This window comes from Oxyura jamaicensis, chromosome 5 (genome assembly GCF_011077185.1).
Source record: "Oxyura jamaicensis isolate SHBP4307 breed ruddy duck chromosome 5, BPBGC_Ojam_1.0, whole genome shotgun sequence".
Lineage (NCBI taxonomy): Eukaryota > Metazoa > Chordata > Aves > Anseriformes > Anatidae > Oxyura > Oxyura jamaicensis.
The window spans coordinates 17,979,696-17,998,365 of record NC_048897.1 but is presented as its reverse complement, the minus strand read 5'-3'; the positions used below and the strand labels follow the sequence as shown (position 1 = coordinate 17,998,365).

The 18,670-nt window shown below is 39.5% G+C and overlaps 1 protein-coding gene across 4 annotated transcripts in view; it reads right to left on the bottom strand.

Moving 5' to 3' along the window:
• The window catches only part of RAD51B (RAD51 paralog B), a 412,254-nt gene that overhangs the window by 122,976 nt on the left and 270,608 nt on the right, over positions 1-18,670 (bottom strand). The window lies entirely within an intron of this gene.

The following is an 18,670-nucleotide window of genomic DNA, read 5'->3' as shown; positions in this document are numbered from 1 at the left end:
ATGATAGATTTAATAAGCTCTGCCAAGAGCGTGATCAGCACAAACACCGGTTTAGTGATCCCCACATCCCCAGGGAACTGAAGACCAGTTCTCCCAGCAGCGCTGTGGAAGAGCCTTCCCGTCCTGACAGGCCCTAAGGGCACCATTTGGCCAGGCTGCTCCCCCACCGCACGCTCTGATCCTTTTCAGGGTTCTGCTTTCAGCACAGCCATGTCACAGAGCCCACCTCAGCTGCTCAGGAAATCCAGCAGGCCTGCCTATTTCCTTTGCTTCGGTGTATTGATTTCATTTAACCTCAGCAGTAAGGCCTCACCCAGCAGCGTATTTTACAACCAGCACGCATCTCAGCGCTTACATTTCCGAGGCCTTGTCAGCTACTACACCCCTTCAGCCCAAGATACGCAACCTCCAGCAGTTGCATCCAAATCCAGACTTCCTAGAACTACAGACAAAGATCTTAGTTTTAGAGGTGTGGAGCACCAATAGCACCTGATGACTTCAAATTGAGTGAATTATTTCCATTACTTCCAAATGTCATGCCCTAATTCCACCCAACAGTCTAGCACACCTAAAGGCTGTTATATATGAGTTTTGTTGGAGGTGTCTAATGATCAGCAGGAAAACAGTGAACAGTGTTATATAAAAGTCAAGAGAGACCTCAGAAAAATGAGGAAGTCCATATTCACCAAAACTTTTCCCTGAAAAGTCAGACAGTACTGAATCACTGTATAGATATACAGAGCTGGAACATTTATTCCTACATGTAAGATTAACAATATCAAGCACCAGAAGTTTGGGCTCTGAAGTATACTTATGTAATAACAGGATTTGGCAGCAAATTCTGCTGCTGAATCAAGGCATGTGTAACTTTCCCGTAGAGCTTTAAATGTTAAAGATATCTCTATAGTAGGCAGGTTTCATTTGTGTTTGTAGTCTGCAGACACCATCATGCTGAGATTTCTTGTGACTTTCTCATCTGATTCTGATGCAGACTGAAGAAACAAAGTCCTCATACCTGGGCTTTAAACATAATCATTATAAACCACATGTACCCACAGCTAGCTAACAGTTGTATGGTTTTCAGAATTTAAACCAAATATACTCTTTCTTCTTCAGACAGTAAAAAATAAAGGAAGGCACACGAAGAACATGAATACAGACAGAGAACATCAGACCAGTCCAAATGTCAATGTTTTCCTTATGAAGCTGGCAAAACCATCCCAGGATGTGATATAACCTTTGTGAACTACTCCAAGTAGGAAAACTGCCATGCTAAGCACTTTCCCCTGTTGAATGCTAATTCTTCTTCCTCTATTCTTCTTTCTAACAAACTTCTGGAGGAAGGAGAAGCGTCACATCATGTGCCTGCGATGCACCTTGACAAAACCAGAATTCCCTTTCCTGTCATTATTCCCAGACAGACAGACAGCCCGTCTCACTTACAGAGTAGGATGGAGAATCTGAAGGGAGACAACAGAGTGCCTCCTTGTGCTTAGCAGTCCTGCAGTGCCAATGCGGCACTGATCTCTGAGAACGTGACCGAGAGGATGGGGTGGGAAAACTGTGCTCAGCTACAGTCTCCCACAACAGCTGGATGTTGAATCAGATTGGCCCAAAGTGAAAACAGTTACAAACCTGATGTCTAAGGTCAGATTTTTGGCAATCTGTGCAGTGCTGTGCACATAAATATTAACCTATATATGAATATGCACTAGGCACAGTTGTACGTGCAAACAGCTAGACATTCAAATAACCCTATGTACATTCTGTTACTGCATTTTTATGTAGTTACAATATGTGCATAACTAAGTATAGCAATGAAAAAACATAATAAATCACATCCTTTCAGCAGCACATCACAGGACCTCTCTGAAAGGCTGCTCCACAGTTACATCTGAGGCTCAGAATTAGCTTTCTTTTTAGAAAGAAGTAGCTCATGATATTCAAAAGTAATGCTTTACTTTGAATGTTTGCGTACTGCGAAAAATAACCTTAAGTATGACTGCATTATTTCACAACCAGGTAGAGTACACAGATTTTTTTTTTTTTTTAATAACACCAAACTCCACATTAACATAAATTAAAAAAAGGAAATATATATTTACATTTGTGTTCTGACCAAAGAGAAAAAAAAAAAAAACTATAAAAGGTCACTGCAAATCATTCTCTGGATGGAATAGCCAATGCACAGTAGGTTCTTAAGCATATTCCAGGAATTTAGGAAATACAGAAGGAAAAACAGATTAGAAAAAAAAAAAAAAAAAAAAAGGTGTTTTGGGGGCCAAGAAGTGAATTGCCAAAAATCGAGGTCCTGTTGAGCTTGGAAAGAATATTAGCAATATCAAAAAGGAAATTAAAATTGGGAGTTATAGTGAAATTAGACAAGGACAGTGATTAAACTTTCTGGAAATGAGTGAAGACATCAGTTTTCAACAAGCATGAGGATGCTGAAGAAGAGGAAAATCAAGGCTGATAATGGGAACAATCGTATAGATGCAGAAACAACAACTGAGTGGAAAGAAAACCCGAGGAACTTGGCACATCTGGGAGAAAACAGATGATAACTATTGAGGAAAAAACGTAAGAATCAGCATATAAACTGAGGTCTGATAGCTAGTATTTGTCATACACCTATGAAATTGAAGATGATGCAACAGAACTGAGAAGCAGCAAAAACAAACCTCAAATGGATGAGAAAAAAGATGTAAACTGGTGAGTTGAGGCCTGATAAAAACTGATAAAGTATATTGCAGGGCTTTAGAAGAAATGTTGCAGGGAAGAATAATTGAAGACTTGGAAAACTGGGTAAAATGAAACACGGATGCTGTAAAGCTTTTAACACTGTGAAATGGTAATTGTTAATGAAGAAATGAAAATCAGCAGGAAAGCTATAAGGCAAAAGGGGAAACAGCCAGTTATTGAAAAGAAAGTACTTCCCAGATATATTAGTACCCGAGAAGCTCACTAACCCATAACATGATGTAGCCAGGACAATGGCAAATCCAACTGTACAGTGCGCTACCACATAAACCTGGCAAAAACACTGGCATTTCTGTAGAAGCCACTAGTACGCTTTACTCTGGAATACCAGATATGGTACAGGTCACTCGTGAACTCAAGCTACAAGAGATAGGCTGCATGCTGACAAGGAGAACAGAGCACTCAAGTGAAAGGCCACTAACAAGCATTATCTTAGTGAATCTAGCAAAAGCAAAGGCTGACTGCTGTCTGTGTGTGTCAGTGAGTGGGAGAGGGGATGTGAGAGAATGGAGCAGGAAACAAAGAGAAGAGCTACTCAAACTGAAAGACAACTCTGGCACAAAAACAAACGTGAAGCCACAAAAACATTTTGGCTGGAAATTTGAAAGTTTTTAACCACCAGTAAACATGAGCCTTCAACTCAAAGAAGAAAAAAGAATCTTTGTTTTAGGATTCAGATTGAAATATTTATGAAAGGGAGTAAGAAACAGTGCCTGCAATTCGCTCCATAACCTATGAAGTCTCTTCAAATCCTGCGTGCATACTGAACACTAAAGCCCTGCCAATTCATCTTCTACACTGAGAGAATGGACAGAGTTGGAAGAATACAGGCTAACAATGTCTCTTGAAAGGTCCACATGCAACTAGGGATCTTCGCAGTCAATTAAAGGAGAAAAAAGCTGCTGGCTTTCAAATACAACAGTTATGATTGAAAGCCACCTTGCCTCTGTCTTCTGAAGAACACTGCTCCTCCCCCTAAGAATCCAAGCAACCACCTGAGGAGGCTTCCAGGATATCTCGGAAGCATTTGTAAAACTCACATTATTTAACCATTTGTCTTGTTCCAATTCTAAATCAGCCATGGCCAAAATCTGGAGAGAGTACAGAAAGGTCCATTGTCCGAACGGGGGCCTGAATCTAAGTTCTTTATAAGGAGGCTACTCGTATAGCATGCTGAGTCAGAAACCTGTTTCCACAACCTTACTTTCCCAAACTTTGATTAAGAACCTAAATTTTCATTCCAACATAACGGAAAGATTTTCTTTTTGCTTCAGGAAAATAAAGGAACATACAATCCTAAGCTGTTCCTGACATATGTAGAAGAATTCATTGCTTTGTCTCCTACCCAGACATATGAAAGACATACCTCTTATGATAAGCACTATTTAATAAAGGAATCAAAGATGAAATCTTGGCCTCACCAGAAATATTTCCTATTAACACTTCTTTTGACATTTTTTATTGTTTATTTGTATCATATTTATTATTATTTATTACAAAAAGATTTTTTTTTCAGTTGAAGTCTCACCAAAAGCAGCATGTAATTTAAGCTGCGTAAACAGTGATGGGAAATAATAGCCCAATACTGAAATTTCTTAAATGATGAAATGAATAGAAATAAACATACAAAAATGATGAAATGGTATTGAGTCTTCCTGATCTGGGCTATCCATGAGCTTCTGGAATGTAATATAAATACCAGGTGCAGTTGTTCTTATGCTGCTGTCCTACTATTATAGATACTACTAGTTGGAATGATAGAGATGGATGAGAGATGTAAAAGTCAAAGCTATTTTAAGCTTTTTGAAGTCCTAAACTTACAAAGTGGTCAAATTTTAGTTTCCTTTCTTCCTTTCTAACATTGTATTTCCCCATCAGAAGGCCTGTAATAATTATTTATCATATGACAGCAACGTAAAATAAACATTAAACAACTGAAAAATGATTTCTGTCATGAGGCATGTTAGGAACACAAAGGTACTATGGGACAGAAAATATATCACCTTGATGAAAAGTGAATAGAAACTGGATAGATGCCATTAGATTAGATAAAGGAAGATAAATGGGAGACAGGCAGAATAGTTGAGAAACAAAAGCCTTAGAGAGAATTGATGATGACAGCAGAAAAAATGTACGTTAAAGTTTTTTTTTTTTTTTTTTTTTAATTAGGGAAAGCTTTTTTATTAATAAAGTTTATTGTTTATGGAAGCTTTATGGAAGAGATGAATCACAGAAATTGATTGCAAAAGCCCAGCAGAAAATACTAATTACTGGGACAACATCCCCTGTCAATAGCAAAGAAAGTGATGAATTGGAAAATATATTGGATGGAGTTTCAGAAGTAGTCTGATAACCAGAAATTAAGCCAGGGTCCTACCTAAAAAAAAAAGGGGGGGGGGAGGGAGGGGAGAGGGATGACAGGATCTTGTATCAAATTAGTTATCAAAATGCCAGGAAGATAAACTACCAAGTGATGAAGTAAAATGATGATGATGATGATTTTGACTGAGCTATGAACTCTCAGATGGTTAAAAAAAAATTGCTATTTCCATCATGGAAACATAATGATTTTAACAAACAAAGACTCTTAATGTAACATTTGATAAAATCTGCTGTATTAACATTTAATGTCATTTCTGTTTACACTGGGAAGATATACAGTTTCTTGCCCATATTTTAATGAGACTATTAACAAGGAAAAGGTTCTCAGCAATGGCTGAAGAACACCAGAGAAACCATTTGAAACTTCTTTCAAACTATATCAGATTCTTTAATTTGTTTGTTTTCCTTAGATTTCCTTTTCTGATAGATTTACCTTATCTCATCATTTGTACTCCTGGAGATTATAAAAATGACAAGAGACTTCTAATGCACTAACAATTGTAATGAATAACAAAATTACTTCTGGCCTTTGTGAAACAACGTGGGTTTGCTGGGAGTTTCTGCTAATTTATATTGTTGTCCTATTGCGGTAAACGATCAGTGCTAACAGTCAGTATATTTCAAAGAACATAAGTTATACTGCAGTAGCACGGAAAAGCATAGCTGGGAACTGACAGAGAAACCTGTACCATCAATGCTGTCATTCAGCAGGGAAAAGAGTACATCTACAGGTTCAGTTAGACTCGGGCACTAATAAAATCAGTGTTAAGCTAAACAATTTTTTCCCCTAATTGTGCCAAAATGTCTGGGTGGACAATCTTCATGCCAGAATTTCCCTTCTTATTGTAGATTAGAAGGGTTGTTTTTTCAGCTGCAGAGCCCAGGAAAAAGCCTGTTAGGAAAACAACAAAGTTGATTTTGCATCAGATATCCCAGCAGACCTCATGACTGTTTTTCCTCCCCTCCCTGCTGGGTCTTCTTGGGCCCTATGTGCAGGAATGCGATCTGTTCTAGAAGTGAAAGCAGCGGTCCTTATTCTGTAGTTCATCAGTGCTTTTGCACAGGACTTGTGACCCAGTTCCCAGGAGCAGCTCTAATTCCACAGGTTTTGTCGCCTCCAGCCCACCAGAAAGTGCCTGAGGAGAGTCAAGAGCTCCCTCCAAGCACAAACTTTGCAGCAGCGTCCAGGCTTCACACAGCAGCTGTTCCCTACTCCCTCTCCACACAGAAAAAAACCTTCACGGCAACGGGATGTCTTTTTTACAAGGTGGGAGAAAAAAAATGGTTGTGTTTTCTGCCAGGCTTCACCAAACACTAGAAAGGCTCATAAGGCCCTGGAGCTCTCCAAGACCTCAGTCCCATAACAGGATCTGACTTACCTTGGGAGATAATTGTTCCCTGTCACAAAAACAAAAAGTGGCCCTAATTCATTTCCAGTGTGCTGGTAAAAAGAAGTAATTGTAGGTAACCTACAATTATGTCCATGGCCTTAGGATGTATTCATAAACAATTTACTGATCTCCTCCATTACTATGAATGATTTTTGGAATAACAAGATTTTGTGTATGGTACTTTATCAGTAGATTTTAAAAAGGTTTTACAACAGTGGGGTAAAAATATCCACAGCATGTATTTGGGTAAATTGAAGTTAAGAAATTAATTATATTCCTAAAGATCATACAGCATATACCAAGTGCTAGGATCTCAATAAGACCTTATCAAATCACATCACCTTCACAGGGAACTCACTGCAGATTTTGACTTGATCAGGGACTTCTATTTTCCTATGGAAATGATTATCCCCTGGTTCACATCTTCCTCTAAATCCCCTTGCAAGGAGAAGCTCTCTGTACACAGACTTTCTCCTTTCAAGCTGATGAAAGCTCAGCCACCCCAGCAGTACCATCCACAGCTGAATGCTATGCACCAGCTGGAGGCTTCCTCTTGGCTTCTTTCCTTGTCAGTAGGAAAGGCCCCAGACTGGGCGGGCTGTACCACGACTGGGAATAGAGGAAAAACAGACAGGTCGAGGGAAAGCAGATATATACAGTCATCCTTCAACCCTCCTAATCATCTAAACCCCACACGTATATTCTGCCAGGTAAAAACAAACTCAGTGAATTGAGAACGGTGAAAGGTTAAGATGCCCTGAGCACTAGGGAGCAAACAATTAGAGATGGGGCTATGAATGAGCCCCAGTACAGGGCATAGCTGGGGAGTCCCTACAACTTCTGCAAACGTTAGGAAAAAAATACAATATGGATTAAAACGATTTCTTAGGAAACCATCATTTCTTGTGGGCCATGCACAGCACTTGAGAGTTGTGGCTCCCTGAAGTCCAGTTGTTTGAAAAGGTTTTCATCAAGGCCAGGTTAATGGGCCACAACTCAATAAAACTCTTTATAGAGCAACCTAAATGGATTGTCTCTCTCCTTCCCCCACAAGAAAATCCTGTCCAGAGGAAACTGTTTAGGAGGGAGTTTCCTTTCTACTATTTTATAGAAAAGCAGCAATGGCAGCTAGAGACGCTTTATGAGAGGCATTCCATAAATCCAAACCAATTAGCGCAGAGAAGTAGGTAAGCAGAGTTTGTGTGTATATCCTGAAAATGTCCATTAGCACACATCTGGAAACAACTCCAAAATGAACAGACTCAAAAGGCAGTTGACCGTCCTGCTGTTGTCTCAGCCCCCCAAATGCAGCAGCACATCTGTATATTTTCCTTTAGTGTGATGCATACAAATTCCATGTATTAAAAAACATTGCTAAGACTGAAAAGTCGAGTAGTCCTTGCCTCTCGTCTTAAGAAAAAAGGGGTGGCAGAGGGAGTAGGAAGGAAGAAATGCAGATGCGTTTAACAAAGTTTTGCAGGGGAAGCAGCAACAGCAGACAATGATTTGAGTAAGAGAGTTAGTGAAGGGAAAGCCTTCAAAAGCCTGAAGGAAAACACGAGGTGGATTCAGCGTGGGAAGAAGAACACAAAGAAGTCTCAGACCTGAAGTGGCAGCACGACACTTATTTTAACAAAAGTAAAATAATATCAATTAGATCAAACCTTCTCACCAAATTCAGATTACTTTTGATTTTAAGATTCAGGCATCACTGCTAGTAGGAAGCAGAGATTCTGAAATCTTTAAAACAAAAATCATGGACCACAAATCATGGACCTATGCAATATTAGCCAAACCTCAGATAAATCACTTCTTGTCTGTTTGTTTTGTCTTAGCATTAACTTTTACGGTAAGGTCCTATGTTTTTGGGTAAGCCGAGGCAAATCAGTTATCTTCCCTCACTGTACTCCACCCTGACCTCAGAAGTAGTTAATTAATAATCATTGATTTTATGTTGTTGTATTTTTTATGTGAAATCAATTGAGCTGCTTACATCTCTGAGCTCTGACATGTTTATGCTAAGCATGTGTTCCTAATTTAACTACCGATCATTTTATTATTTACAGCACAGATTAATCTGAAAGAAGTACCAGGAATTCATTACACGACCTTCAATTTGGGACATGGTGGTGCTGCCCATGGTGGCATAAAAAAGTGTGATAACTACAGAATAAAAGGAAAAGGAGATGAGGCTACAGATTACTTATCCAGTGTCAAGAGAAAACTGAAGTCAAGTGAGATAAAAGCATGTTACAGTACTTTTGATTTGTCTTTTCTGGATCAGGCATTTTATGTCAGGCAGGCCTTGTTTGGTGTTGCTCTGGCTCTACCCTTTAACATAAGCCATAACAGCAGTCAGTGACCACAATAGCTTTGCACAGCCCTGAGTTCTTCCAAATGCAGAGGCCAATTCAGTTGCTCAGGTTGCAGAGGAATGGACGGATAGTTGAAAAGTTGGTTCAAAGAGACAATGTGCAAGAAAGCTGAGAGAAGCTGAAATTCTGCTTTGCAACACCAGACACAACAGGACGTTCAGGAGGCAGCAGCAGAATCCAAGCTCCAAACTCTCAGCTTCTTAACAATGGCAGTAGATGCTCTCGGTAGCTATGTACAAAACAGGACTTTTTACAACAGAAAAAAAAAAAAAAAATGCACAGTTTGTTAGTGCAGTTCTTCCTATAGTAATGAACAACAGTCACAGGCAATGACTCCAATAAAAATAAACCACCATTGCACGCACATGTGGCTGGGCTGACTCCCAGAGGAGACATTCAATACTTGTAAGGGAAAGAAATGGAAGGAAAACAAACAAGAGGAGGAGATAGAAATGAAAACCAAGAATCTTTTAGGAATGGAGGAGAAACGGGGGAGTGGACAAGTCCAGGAATGAGAACAGTCTCTGAATGTCAAGCTCTGCTTTATCTGTCTGGCTTCAGTTCTTTCTTCTAAAAACTTGTACATACATAAAGGACTTTTTCACAGAGTACAATGCCAGGACCTGGGAATCAGAATTCATGAGTTCTCGTCCTATTTCTGCCCCTGTTTCCTTGAGCAATTACTTGAAAAACATATAACATTCCATTGCTTTAGTCCAAAATCATGCATGGAGACAGACATGCAGCAGAACTATCAATACATAACAGCTCTGTTGTCCTTGTCCTTGAATGTCCAGTGGGGTCAGTTCTGTCCCCCCTCATAAAACCAGAACAAAGGCACGTGCTGTGGCTGTGATGTTCTCTTCTACCTCCACATGATTTCACCTTCACATTCCAGTACTTCTTGCCCGTAAGCAGGAAGCATTCACCAGCTGCTCATGGCAGGAGATTAAATTATCCACGTTTTCTAGGTCCTGAATCTATCCTATCCACATAGTTTATAGCAACATATGATCAGTCTGGAAATTGTTCCAGTGTGCAAGTTTTAGCCAAACACTGTATTTCAAGTGAGAGAGCTCATCACATAATATGTGCTGCCACTCGGACATGGTTTTAGCTTCGGGCACCGTAATGAGGAGCTCTGAATATCCTTGGACTGAGTAAACACAACTTCAACTGAAGGAAAACCACCAAAACCTCAAATGAGTATCAAAGACAATCACAGACAACAAAAGCACAACTTTCCAAGGTGAGCTGCCCCAATGTGCTCCAGAGCAATGACTGTCCTGATTGCATTAGGCCAAATGAACAAAACGCTTCTTTTGGCTTAGCTGCCCTCTCCCAGGCTGCAAACGCTGCCCTGCACTCTCAGCCTGGGTGCCTCTTTCCTGCCTGAGGCACTTAAGGATTCACAAGAACTTCAGTGGCAGGGAACTCCACTGCCCAGGCAGGCATTGGTCCATTTCAAATTTTATTTGAAGAAGAAAATACAGTCCCAGATGTTTATCCAAATTGTCTGAACTGTAACAACCTGGCCTGGGAAGTGCAGCAAAACAGGCTGCCTCCAGTACACTTCCACTTAAGCCAGGGAGGATCCTGGCTTCTGGGACATCTGGTGCAAGTTCCCCAGGGTGAAATCCTGGGTATGCAGGGCCAGTCAGCTCCCTTCTGCTCATGTAACACCAGACCAGGAGAAATTCCTCTTCCCAGAATCACTTTCTGTCTCCCTGCCATGTGCCTTTTTCCCTACTACGTAAATTGAATTTTGTTGTCTTTTCTGTTTCCGAGTCTCTCCTGATTTTCTCAGGGGAGATCCTCTAGAGGTCAGGATACCTCACAAGAGCTTGGCCATGAAGATTTCCTATGCTATAAAACTGTTGAGGCCCAAAGCCCTGGTAACTGTCCAACACGAGGGGTAATTCAGGAGAAGAAGCTCATAGCTTCTACTAAGCAGGAAAGCAGCCAGCACGTCCAGGTTACCACAAAGAAACAGCACTAAGAAAAGGGATCTGGGGATGGTGCTGTGCCTGGATGAAGCAGTTGGGTGGCATAAACATGGCCTCCTAGGGGAATTCTCCTGTGTGGCAGCCTGCGGTCACTCATCAGACTTAAAACACACTGGTACCGAGAACAGAAAATAAAATTTATGTTGTTTTTCAGAGCCTTCCATACTGTTAGCTTGACTTTGGTTCCAAAAATAAGAAGAGAGCTGAAGGATGCAATTCTCATTTATGACACATACTGGAATACTGCCTTATCCCCTGGGTCATGAACCCCAAGTCAGGAAGGACTCATAAAGGAGCAAGAGTACAATAACACCCGAGAATATATGGCTGCTTCCATCCCACCTGCCAGACTTGAAGAGATGGGACCAGCTGAGAGAACAGCATGGAAGCCCTGCAGCTGCACACTTTCTCCTCCAGAATGACATACTTAGAGATGCTGCTGGCCCTTCTGTCCACATGGCTGAAGATGTAGGGATCCAACCAGCTTCCAGCCTCCCCAACACACAGAGCAGATCAGCTTGGTGCAATTCACAACCACAATGTGAGGAATGTGTGTTCTTAGATATGGAATTAGCATTTGCATTGCCATCATGATTTATTGCTTTTATTATTCTTCAGATCTCTATGAAGCTTCACTGTGGTAGTTTTAGCAACATACTTCATCTACAGATTAAAAAAAAAAAAAAAGTACCTTCAGCAAATTCAACCCTGATCCTTGTTTCTAATGCATCTCAAATCTTAATTTAGCCAATACTCTATCCTTCTTCCATTTCCTTTTGGCTTACTGAATGATGAAAAAGCTCAACATTATTGCTTACAAACTGAAAGAAAATCAATCCTCTGTAAGCAGGCATCATCAGCGTGCTCTCCCCATCCTGCATTCATTGTTTTCAGACATAAATAAAACCAAGTCCTTCATACTTCCTTGATATAAAGGCATAATCCTAAATGCCCAGGCATCGACCAAAAAAAAGATGGGATTCAACCAAGTCCTAGACTGTAGCATAAATATTTTTCACCCATACTGGTGGTTGCAAAATACTTTTGATATGAAAGAAACAAAAAATGTTTTCTTAGTGTTTTCACTTAGTTCTGTTCCTAAAAGCAAAGTTCGTGGGGAAAATCTCACATGGCACCACTGCTAAAATCACATGTGAGAGAGTAGTGTTATCTTACATAAAGCCTCAGCAGAAGAGATTTTAGATTCCACTGGGCATTGTGTAATAAGGACGAGAAAAAATGTTAATAGACCTGTCAGCTAATGTATACAGAAGTAATGCATGTACATTTGGAGTCCTATCACACTCTATGGGCGTTGAGACAATTTGACAGATTTAATTTAAAACTTAATTTCAATCTCTCCACAAGACTCAGATTTCATCTAGCAAGAACATTACTGGGTGAGATTCTACCTAATGAAAAACAGTATGCTAACAGAAAGATTGAAGGCCTTATGAAAATAACCTGTATCACTGAATGTACAAGAGGTGAATAACAGCATCCTGGAAAAACTTTTCTCTAATAAACATGAAATGTTCAGGGAGACTTCACTAACATTTCTAGAGGGTAGTGGATACCCACCAAGAAATATTTTTTTCCTGGCCAACGTTGCTATTTAGTTACCTAAGGTAGAAGCAAAGATGCTTATTCCAGTGCATAGTATAGCTGACAGTTGGACCCAAAACATTGCTTTAAAACCCTAGAAGACAACGTGCCTAGATAACAATCAGTTCATTAATAAACTTCATGTTGGAGGAGGAACAGAAGCAAAGATCAAATATAATGGTCATGCTTTCCACAAAAACACCGAGTAGCATTTTACAGCTCTTAGATACTCTCTCACACAGTGATTATACTTGAGAAATTCTGATTGGCCTATGTGCATTAGGGTTCCTAACCACTTGTGAAGTTTTGAAAACAATTTGTCATACTCAAAGGATAAACATGTAGTCAAAGCAAAGAAAATGCACAACTGTAGAAAACAAACAAACAAACAAACAAACAACAACAACAAAAAAACTGATGAGAAAAACCTCTTAACCTCTTCTTTCTTGCAACAGTATCCAAAAGACAACTCCTATTTATTGCATTTCTTACAGGAAAAATATTTTTTTTCCTTTATTTAGTACCAATAAACATATATATGAGTAAGAATCTCCCTGAATTCTTTAATGCTAAATTACACTTCTCATTTAAGCCTGCTAAGTTATTTCAAATGAAGACTAAGATGGCCATTCTAAGACTACCAGTGAAAAGACAGGATGTATGAAAAAAGGATAAAAGAATACTTTCCTCTTATGATAAGTACCACATCCACCAGGAATCAGGAAGAGAAGCTAAGAGGGAATTAGATGACTTTCTGTCTGTAGCTTGAGATTACAACAGGTAGAGGTTTTTTATATTATTATTAGATAGACAAATGAAGAGTGGAGTAACAGTAAGAAAGAACTTCACTGACATAAGGTGGAAAACAAACACACAAGCTAGACCAGAGACATCACTTTGCTAAGTAAAATAGCACTGCTGGCTCAGACCTGATAAGGCCTTACTGGCTCAGACTCTAAACCACACCTCCCGGATCACAGTCGGCTCTGTACAAGGCCTACTCAGGTGTCTTTGCAAACTGAACTCCATAGCTTCCAGTTCAGTGTTGTGGAGCACTTAACTACCCTGAACCAGAATCTACAATGACAACTGCATAGCCAAATTTAGTGGAATGGTGCAAAAAGCCAAGACTGGTCACTCAAGGTGAGCACAAACACTTCTGACACAGACTCAGGGTTAATTTCTCCCTATCAGTATCTGAAAAGTTCAAGTTACTGTAGGTGTGAGCTGGAGGCAGGATGGGTCAGGTGGGTACTTATAGTGCCTTTTACCTTTTCGTTAAGTATCTGCCAATGTTTCTACAATGTGGGCTTCATCTGAACACACTTACCATCTTCTGAACACATCCTTTCCACTCCTGATTGAGCAGATGCCCTAAAATCCCATCACATTTTTCTAACAGTCATGACAATCAGTCCAGGGAAATGTAACATTGCGAAAAATACATATTTTATTATTTTCTTGATGCAGTATGATTAGTAGAAATGATAAAGAAGAGCTAGTTGGCCTGGCAGCTCGCAACAGGTCACCAGCATTGGAGACCATCAAAACAACTCAGTTTCAGGATGTAGGCCATCTCAGGCAGTTTTTATTCTTTAAAGTGGGTCAGTAGTCTGTATTCAATTTCTAAGCAGTAAGAGTTTTTTTTATTATTATTATTTCCTTGTTTTTGTTTTTTAGTCTGTTTTTAGTTCACAGCTAAAGGCACTGATATCATAAAACAGGAATTACAGAAATCAAAGATAAAAAAGTCAAAGCAGAAAACAAACAAACAAACAAACAAACAAAACCAGATTAATAGATCCTATCCAGGGTAGATATAATGCTGAGGCTGAACTGGAGAAAACACTGTTTTCTGTACAGCAGTTTTAGAAAGCTACTCACTGGCTATCACTTTCCTGTGTTGTAAATCTAGAACAGTTCAATGGCATTAGATTCACAAAACAAAGAATAGTATCCTAGATATACAAACTCCTTAGATGATTTTCCCTTAATATGACTACAGCATCATACGAGTTGCAATGCCTTGGATTAGAGGGATCATGTCTGATCCATACCTTTTCACAGATTGGTTGTATTTCTACCTTCCATTGGAAAAATATAACATTACCCAGGCTGGGTAAGCTGGAACCAGTCTTCCTGCAGTAGCCTGAGACTCCATCAACTCGAGCAATCTGACCAAATGGTTCAATAAACTCACTTACAGAGAAAATACACACACAGGGCTCAAGTCCATCCTGTCAGCTTATGTTACAGACCAAAGTGACTGATGCCAAAATGTTTTGGGCACAGGGAAGTGGCAAAGCTGCCTTTACCTGACTGCTGCTGGGACAAGAGCTCACAGCAGAGGGATGGACTGGATGTCTGGGGACAGAAGTGTATATCAGGGCTCATCTGTTCAGGCACTTGGTTTCCTCTCAGGATAGCAATGCCATTCCCACTGTAATTCTATTACTCCTTCTTAGCACCTTGAACACAAACGTCTAAGCCATACACAGTATTCCAGAGGCATTTCCAGTGTCTTTGGTACAATGGTACAAATACTTCCCTGTTTCCTTTGGAAATACCCTGCCTGATCTATTTTAGGATAACACTGGCCCCTTTCACGATTGCATTGCACTTTTGACTTAGTTATCCTGTGATAAACTAAAACACTCCAGTATTATCTTCACTTCCAGCTGGTATGCTCCTTTTGTAAAGCAGAAACAAATATATAATGCCCAGTATTATTTTACATATTATTTATCTCATGTCTCACATTCCACCACACTTTCACAATTTAAGCTTGCCCAGTTCCTTCACAATGCTATCCTGATGTTTTTCTCGATTAGAAATTCCTCCCAACTTTCAGTATGCTATATTCCAAGATAAACTTTACAAAACTTTTCTAAATAATAAACACTTAAATTTCAGTTAGGCATTTTAGTTCGGTTGTTTTCAATTACAAGAAAAAAGAAAAGGGGATCTGGTAAAAGACAGGAGGCAGGAGGATTTGCCAAGGCATTCCAAGGATAAACAACTTTGGTCATTGCCACTCTGATGTTAGGAGCAACGACATTTCAGATATTGATGAGAGAATCTGCCCTACGTTAATTCCACTCTGCTTTGAGGGGAAAGCTCACACTGAAGTCCAATCAAAATCAGAAAAGTGATTCTATATAAACAGGATGGGAATTTGTGTTCATTCCCTCTCTGCAAACAGGCTTAAGCTTACAAACAAAGCATTTTTCAGACACTTCGGACCAGAGCCTGAATGTCCTCCTATTTTTATGCTGTTTTAGTGAACCCTAAATACAGTGTTTGTAAAAGGCATTGGACTCGGCCTCATAGGCTGAGTTCTCTGTTTACATTCAGACCAGATTTTATTAATCTTACCCCTCCAATCCTGGTCTTTAAGTGGTTCCCAGTGACAAACAGGAGACCTAGCCCTCATCTCTGAGAACTGTGCTGATTAATATGGAGGTGCACAATTATCAATCAGAACAAGGCAAAAGGCCATTTTTCTAGTTATGGAAGTGAGAAAATATGTAAAAACCAAACAAATAGTGTCACTGTGACTACATTCATCATACCATGGTAACAATTCTGTTTTTTTGTGGTAGGTTTGCAAGAGGAAAAGGAATATGGGGGCTGATAATACTATAAACAAAGATGTTGCATTATTCAGGATGGCAGATAAGGGTCTGAACAAGCATTTCAGTTATCTAAAAATTGACATGCTAGATATTCACTTTGTTATGATCTTGCAACTTGGAGCAGTTTTGAAGTCTACAAACAGGAGAGAGGAAGGAATGCAAAGTGACTTCTAGAGCCAAGGCCTCGGAGACTGAAAAATCAGCCATGGTATCAACAGAAACTGGGAACAAGGGAGTGGAGAGAGTCAAGGCACTGTCTCAGCTATGTTAATCTTTTATTAATAGTGAACATTGATGAAGAGACAGACATTTATGGCACGCTAAGGAGAGAGAAGTCGGTGACATAAAGACCACAGTAAAAACTAGTGCAGTGGATGAGTTAAATCAAATAGAAAATGGGAGAGGGATGCAGGAGAAGTGCCTTCACAGCCAAGGAACTATGTACTGGAAGGTGATACAAAGACTTCTTAAGTGCCTGAAACACAGGCAGCAAGGGTTGAGCAAGATCCTGCTCAGTGGCACATAAATGGCAGAGAAGAGATTCCAGCTCTGTTCCCAGCTGCACACGACTTACTCTGGCAAGTTCCTTATCTCTGAGTCTGTTCCCTCAGTTACGAGAACCTGGCAGGGGCATTGTGGAGATCAGTCAGCAAATGCTTTCATAGTCATTTCTAAATATAATTTACTATGACACGGTTAACTCGTAACCAGTGCAGGTTGGCAGCAACCAAGGAGAAGTTTCCTCTGCGAGCTGACTGGCCTGTCAGCCAAAAACAACTGGGATGATGCAGTTCAGTCCCTGGTGGCAAGCACCCACCCCTGCCACCAGCCTCAGGAGGAAGAGTTGGTATAACTTCTTGAATGAGTTTGACTCTACCTCAGATATACTCCTGCTTCTTTGTTAAGGATGCTTTGAACTACAGATCGACATGTTTGAAGTTTACACAGCTGCTGCTATATTTTGTCCACCTAGCATTAGAATAATCTTAATTAAGAGAAACTAAGAAAAACTGCAAAGCTAAATAATATATATATATATATATAAACCAATTTAAGGTTTCCTTCTGTTCTTTTCGATTTTATCTAATGTCCTTTTGTTTCTATTTGGATTCTTTGATAACAAGTTGATTAGTGTTATATAAGAACCTGAATAAAGTTCAAGACTGATGGAAAAGTTCTTCTCTATATAAAAGTGTCCTGTTAACAGGAGAGGACCATAAATCCCTCCCCATTTAATTCAGACAGGACTGCAGTGATGTTTATATTGTATAACCATCTCCCACAAGTCCATTAAGAAGAAAGCTTACTGCAAACAACAGAGAGATGAACAAACAGAAATCAGGAAAGTAAGTGATCTAGTGATGTTTGAGCTCTAGATACTTGTTAATGAACCTTCACTGTTTTTATGGCATCCTTTCATTTGGCACTTTTGCTGGATTAAGTCACTAACATACCACATTGATAATCATCTGTTTATGCTACAATCGTGCATTGCGTCCAGTTTTATCCTGTTCACATGCAACTCAAGGTCATATTGCTGCTTATGCTTGTATATCATCTATGGATAAGCAAAAGATTTCTGTTGCGAGGCTATGGATAAGCAAAAGATTTCTGTTGCGAGGGTTATCAGTTTAGAGACTTTTTATGAGAAAAAAAAAAGAAAGAAATAAAGTTACTTAATTATGAATTTAAAGGATGTGTTTGCACGTGTTAAAATTTGAGCCCATAACAACCTTTCATTGCATCTTGACTTGTAAGATTCAAAAGATGGTAGGGGAGAGGCAGAAGTCTGTCTTAGAGATTTTTTTTTTTATTTTTTATTTATTTTTTTAATGGAAGGGTTTGCAGAACTCAAACCAGTGCTCCTGCAATCATTCCAAAGCTATTTCTTCAAAAGCAGCATTCCCCATAAGGCAGAACCACAAAAAATTAATCTCACCTGAAAAAAAATAAATCTATTTTCCTGCAAAATTTCCTACCCTTTGCATGACTCCATGGCATCATTCTTCCTTTTGTCTTAAAAAGTCTGTGTCTTTGTGCTTTCACAGAGCTGATTTTCCATATGATAGAGACCTTATATAATGAGATGGCTTAGAACAGATAAACACTTTCTATCACTTCCATTTTGACACAACCCAATAGCCACATCCCTTTTCTATCACTGCTTACTGAATCTCAGTATCCACTGTCATCTGCAGATTGTCTCATGTCTAAACACTTGAAAAAAAGTATTGCACTATGTACATAATTTGCATTACTGTACAGTGCACATGATTGATGTAGCATACACAGTCAGGTTTTCTCAGCACAGATTGAAGCTGCTAAACGGCACTTCCCAGGAAACATTACCATCTCACCAAATTAGAAACCTTTACAGTATGAGGCTACAATCTTTCATTAAGCTTCCCTTTTTATGGATGAAAACCTCACTTGATATTATCTTTAAAACCGGACAGCTACAGAGTCCATAACAACAACTATCCTCAGTGTTTTACAGAGAGAGGTAAATCTGATCT